The 6,532-nt window shown below is 34.5% G+C and overlaps 1 non-coding gene across 1 annotated transcript; it reads right to left on the bottom strand.

Annotated features, from left to right (window-relative positions):
* Window positions 1-2,108: 2,108 nt before the first annotated feature.
* On the bottom strand, window positions 2,109-2,212 carry LOC118147548 (U6 spliceosomal RNA). Its single transcript, XR_004734000.1, has one exon. It is a non-coding gene; the product is annotated as a U6 spliceosomal RNA (small nuclear RNA).
* Window positions 2,213-6,532: the final 4,320 nt, after the last annotated feature.

Genomic DNA, 6,532 nt, shown 5'->3' with positions numbered 1-6,532 from the left:
TCTCAGGAAGTTCCACACATTTTCCCATTACTCACAGTTAATACATAGATTCCATGGTCATTTTTAACTGTCAGCACAATTTCAATTCTATTAAAAAGTCATTCTCTTCCAGGTATTAATTATAATTAACTGCTCAGCAGTTTAAGCCCTCCTTCCTTAGCTTAAAATGAACGAAAATAGAAAGGAATTGCATCCTTTTCTTCTCTCCCTTACTTGTCCCTCAACTTGGTAGGTGCTACAACAGATGCTTCTGGGACTAAAAAGTGAGAAATACACAGGTAAAGGAAATTCACATTTTTTCTGCCACAGTATAACCTCATGAATTCCAGGCCTGCTAGTCATTTATAACCTACCATTTCTCTGGTTGATTCTTAAATGAGCTCTTTGGAGGATTCCTTCCTGAGCCCGTCTCACTGCTACTTTCCAAATGTGAGTGATGCAAACTTCTAGCTACTGCTTCTTCTTCAGCCTCTGCTGTTGTGAAAATATACTAGGAGTTCACTAAGCAAATTATGCAATAGAAGCACTTCAGGAAACAGATACATGATGTGGAAAAATATTCTGAGTATGCTAAAGTTCAAGACAAGAGCAGTGAGAGATGAGTTTGAAGGCTAGCCAGAGGACAACTCGTAAAATAGTAAGCAAAACTAATGACCACTCTCTATTGAGGACTTCCTGTAACTCAGGCACTCTATTTAGATTTTCACATATAAAACCCATTCAGTTCTTATAAAACCATAAAAAATTTGAGGAGAACAACACATTTTAAGTAAGAAAGTTACTAGTCAAACTTTATTTACACGAAACATAGAGACCTTTCTAAACTGTGAAGCTGATCATACTATCTCCTTGTTTAGAATACTCAATGCTGAAGAAAAAACTCAAACTTCTTGTAATGATATAGAAATTCATGGTCTAGTTAGTCCAGCTCCTAGAACAACCTAATTTATGATGGCTGAGCCTACTCATGGTTTCTTTAAAAGATTAAAAGAATAAATCACTTCAATTGATCAGTAAAATATCCACAATAGTTTCTATTATGGTTAATTTGCCTTCCTGCTCTTATCCAAGTTGCTTGAAGATGTTATTTATTCTCTCTGCCTAAAATGCTTTGCAGCCACTCCATCCATTCTACCTGCCTAATTCCTATTTGTCCATTAAGTCTTAAATCAGACTACTGCAGGATGCTCACACTGAACTCTGAAGACCATGATGATTATGTTTCTTATGAACTTAGTGGACTGGCCTAACATCCAAGAAAAGTCTGTTGAATAAAAGTGTCATAGATACAGATATGTTTTGAAAATCTTGGCTCTGCCAATTATTTGAAATGTTATCACATAAAAGTCTCAAATTTTGGGGGCCTTTTTTTCTTTACTATCAAATGAGAATAAATAATATCATTAGATTGAAGATAAGCAATGAGCAGTGTCTTTTATGTGTTCAGTATTCAGTTGACCCTTGAACAATGCAGGCTTAAACTGCACAGGTTTACTTATATGTGGATTTTTAAAAATAAAACATACACCAAGGGTGTCGGCCTCTCTTGCCTCTCTTTCCACCTCCTCCATCTCTTCTGCCTCTGCCACTCCTGAGATAGCAAGACCAACACCATTTTTTCCTCCTTCTCCTCAGACAATTCAATTTGAAGATAAAGAGGATGAAGACCTTTATGATGATCCAATTCCACTTAATGAACACTAAATATATTTTCACTTCCTTATTTTTTCTAAATTTTAAACATTTTAGGTCAGGCGCGGTGGCTCACACCTGTAATCCCAGCACTTTGAGTGGCTGAGATGGGTGGATCACGAGGTCAAGAGATTGAGACCATCCTGGTCAACATGGTGAAACCCCGTCTCTACTAAAAAATATAAAAAATTAGCTGGGCATGGTGGCGCATGCCTGTAATCCCAGCTACTCAGGAGGCTGAGGTAGGAGAATTGCCTGAACCCAGGAGGTAGAGATTGTGGTGAGCAGAGATCGCGCCATTGCACCCCAGCCTGGGTAACAAGAGTGAAACTCTGTCTCAAAAAAAAAAAAATTATATGCAAATATAATAGATGTGCTCATTTAGTGACACACGTGATATTTTGATACAGGCAGACAAAAATATGGAATATTTCAAGAATTTGTGTTTCATCCTTGTGCAAGGACCATGCTTATCTCTGTATTTTACTCATTTTAGTATATGTGTTGCTGAAGTGATGACATAATTTTCTTAACATTTCTTTTGTGTGACTTACATAATTGTAAGAATATAGTATATAATACATATGACATAAAAATATGTGTTAGTCGACTATGTATGTTATTGAAAAGGCTTCCAGTCAACAGTCAGCTATTTGTTGTTAAATTCAGGGGGAGTCAAAATTTATTATTTTTGGATTTTCTTTGTTTTACCTTTAAGTTCAGGGGTACAAGTGTAGGTTTGTTACATAGGTAAACTGTGTCATGGGGATGTGTTGTACAGATTATGTCATTAACCAAGTATTAAGCCTCATACCTATTGGTTATTTTTTCCAATCCTCTCCCTCCATCTACCGTCTACCTTTCTGTACATGGGTTGGCACTTCTCACTCACCACATTGTTCAAGGGTCAACTGGATATTATTTCTCCCTCTTTCCTATTCATTTCCCCTTATAAAGTGCTGAAGGCAAGAAATCATCTATATTAACTGTCAAACAAGTTGTCTGGACCTTGTTGATACTCATTAAATGCTGTTTCAATTCCCATAAATGACAGGCGATTTATAATCCCAGAGTGTTCTTTAATAGCCGCTAAGCCTTTACTCAAGAGTATTAAAGGTAAATTGGCCCAAACACTTGTATTAAACTTATCTAAATAAAGGTTGGGAGACAGATTTTACAGCTAAATCCTAGATGTTCTATAAAACTACTTGTGTGTGTGTGTGTGTGTGTGTGTGTGTGTATACATGTATTTTAATAACAAAGAGCAGCTATTTGCTTTTTAACAAAGTTCATTTAAACAACTATAAGCTTCGGCCAATGTATTTTCACTACATTCAGAATATGCAAAATCTGCTCTATACTATATCCTAGCTGGTAAAGTATGTATTCAATATAATAACAATACTCGGCCCAAAGCACACAGTGTTTCCCTCAGTTACTTTTAATTATCTTGCCCATTACCTTTTAATTATGAATCTGCATGAGTATGCAAAGCCCTGATCCTCTTTCTTTGACCCTGCTTATACAGAAGACTGGATTTCTTGAATGCTACAGCTACTTCTTAACTCTGACTTTAAGTAGCACCTAGAAGCAATGATGTGCTGATAAATGTTTACAAATAAGCTGGAGGGGAGGAAGGGGAATGATTTGTAGCATTTGCTGATTTCTGTGGTGCTAATATTCCCTCCTTGGCCAATTTTAAGGGGCCAACATGATGCCAGAAGGCACAGAGTTGAAGAAAGATGCCCAGTAGTGCACAGGTATGGCATTTCATCATACAGACACAGTAACTTAAACTATCTAAAGAACATGTAAAATGATGCATGTAATATAATTATTTAGAAAGTGATGACTTTTGAGTATGTTTATTTGAATATAATTTATTTATCTGTAAGTTTATATAATTTTCTTTTAAATAAAAGTTGTGTTTAACAATCAGATGACCAAATTCCTAAAAATTTTACAGATGGATCTCAGCTCCAGCATACAAAAGTCTATCATTGTTACCGGGACACTGTAGGTCCACAGCAAATACTTACAAATGGTTTGCTGAGATTACTGAATAAAAGTATTTAGCAAGTTGGGTCTATATCCTTTCCTATGATGTGTAATATAAATCAAATAAAGCAAAGTCATATGACTAAAGACCATATAGAAGGTGAATTTCAAACATTTACAAAGGGAAAGAGACTGCTATTGCTTTGTAATTTGTCCAATTTTTTTATACCTAATTTTAAAAACACACATCAATTTGACATAGAACAACTAGGTACACAGAGAGCATGAGGCATAAAAGAGGCTCAGAGCTTAATAAATAGAAGGCTACGAAAGAAGTCCTGAATATGATTCAGATAGAGCTTCCTCTATACCTGAAAGTGAACATTTACAAATGCTTAAAATAGACTTAAAAGTTATCAGCAAAATCATACTATATATTATGGTTTATATTTAAATGTAAATAAAATACTTTCTATTAATAAATTAGAATTTAATCAACTATATATAACTTTAAAACCTTCTGGTACATATAGACAATAGACAATAGAAAATTTTTTTTTGTTTCCAACTTTTATGTTAGGTTCAGGTGGTAGCTGTACATTTTTGTTACATGGGTAAATTGCGTGTCAGAGATTTTGGTGTCCAGATTATGTAGTCACCCAGGTAATAAGCACAGTAACAGATAGGTAGTTTTCTCAAAATGACCCTTTACCCTCAAGTAGGTCCAGTTTCTATTGTTCCCTTCCTGGTATCCATGTGTACTCAATGTTTAGTTCTTACTTATAAGTGGAATAAGTGATATTTGGTTTTCTGTTCCTGCATCAATTTACTTAGAATAGCTTCCAGCTCTATCCATCTCACTGCAAGAAACATAATCTCATTCTTTTTTATGGCTGCATAGTATTCCCTGGTATATATGTGCCACATTTTCTTTATCCAGTCCATGATTGATGGGCATTTGGGTTGATTCCAGGTCTTTGCCATTGTAAATTGTGCTGCAATGAACATGTGCATACATGTGTCCTTTTGGCAGAATTATCTATTTTCCTTCTGGGATATACTCAATAATGGGATTGCTGGGTCAATGATATTTTCTTTGATAAACTTACACTTCCACCAGCAGTGTATAAACATTCCTCTTTCTTTGTAATCTTGCCATCATCTTTTTTTTTTTTAATAATAGCCAATCTGACTGGTGTTAAATGGTATCTCACTGTGGTTTTAATTTGCATTTCTCTAATGATGTGTGATACTGAGCTTTTCTTAAATATGCTTGTCCACTTGTGTTTCTTCTTTTGGGAAATGTCTGTTCATGTCTTTTGCCCATTTTTAAATAGGGTTGTTTGTTTTTGTTAATTTGTTGAAGCTCCTTATAGATATTGCATATTAGACCATTGTTGGAAGCATAGTTTGCAAATATTTTCTCCTATTCTGTAGGTTGTCTGTTTACCTTGTTGGTAGTTTATTTTGTTGTTCAAAAGCACTTTTGTTTAATTAGGTCCCACTTGTCAATTTTTGTTGTTGTTGAAATTGCTTTTGGAGTCTTTGTCATAAAATCTTTGTCAGGGCCTATGTCTAAAATGGTATTTCCTAGGTTTTCTAGGGTTTTTTCAGTTTGAGATTTTGCATTTAAGTATTTAAATCATCTTTAGCTGATTTTTGATGAAAGGAAAAGGCCAAGTTTCAATCTTCTGTATATGGTTAGCCAGTTATCCCAGCACCATTTGCTGAATAGGGTGTCACCTCCCCATTGCTTGATTTTATTGACTCTGTTGCAGATCAAATGGTTGTAAGTGTGTGGCTTTATTTCTTGGTTCTCTAACTTGTTCCATTGGTCTATGTGTCTGTTTTTGAACCAATACTATGTTGTTTTGGTTAAAGTAGCCTCATAACATAATTCAAAGTTGGATAATGTGATGGCTCTGGCTTTGTTCTTTTTGCTTAGGAATACTTTGTCTATCTGGGCTCTTTTGGTTTCATATAAATTTTAGAATAGTTTTTATTTTTCTAAATCTGTAAATCATCATTGGTAGTTTAATAAGAAGAGTATTGAGCCTATAAATTGCTTTGGGCAGTATGGCCATTTTAACAATATTGACTCTTTCTATCATTGAGCACGGAATGTTTTCCCATTTATTTGTGTCATCTCTGTTTTCTTTCAACAGTGTTTCATCATTATCACTGTAGACATCCTTCACCTCCCTGATTAGATGTATTCATAGATATTTTATTTTTTTGTGGCTATTGTGAATGGAATTGCATTCTTGACTTGGCTTTCAGCTTGGACATTTTTGATATATAGAAAGTCTACTGATTTCTGTACATTGATTTTGTATCAGCAGCTTTGCTGAAGTTATCAGATTTAGGAGCTGTTAATTTTATGTTGTTTTTTATTTTTTAAACCTTCAGAGCTAAAAGGAACTTAAGAGGTCATCTAGTCAAACTTCATTTTTATATGAAAATCAATTATTAGAAAAGTGAAATAATTTGTCCAAACTCACTCAGAAGTGAGCCAACCTCAGAGGTGGAGCTGCGCTAACTATGATAAGTCTCTTCTTGAGTTACAAAGAGGTTGAATCACTTCTGTTGACATACATACCAGATTTAATGAGACAAAGTAGCTTATTTAAGATGACATAGTAGATTATAGCTTGAGTCAATGTTAAGGGTCAAAAATATATATTATACTTTTGTGATTTCTTATCAAAAAGTCATTATATATTTCATATTTCCCTTTAATGAGAGTTAAGTGTTGCTATTTTTCACATCCATTTATTTATTCATTGAATACATATCATTGTCCACCTATCAAGAGCCAGGGAATAGAAGGTGGACAGAAGCA

The sequence above is a fragment of the Callithrix jacchus genome, chromosome 14, assembly GCF_049354715.1.
Source record: "Callithrix jacchus isolate 240 chromosome 14, calJac240_pri, whole genome shotgun sequence".
NCBI classification, from domain to species: domain Eukaryota; kingdom Metazoa; phylum Chordata; class Mammalia; order Primates; family Cebidae; genus Callithrix; species Callithrix jacchus.
The sequence above is the reverse complement of the archived record's forward strand: the minus strand, read 5'-3'. Positions and strand labels throughout refer to the sequence as shown.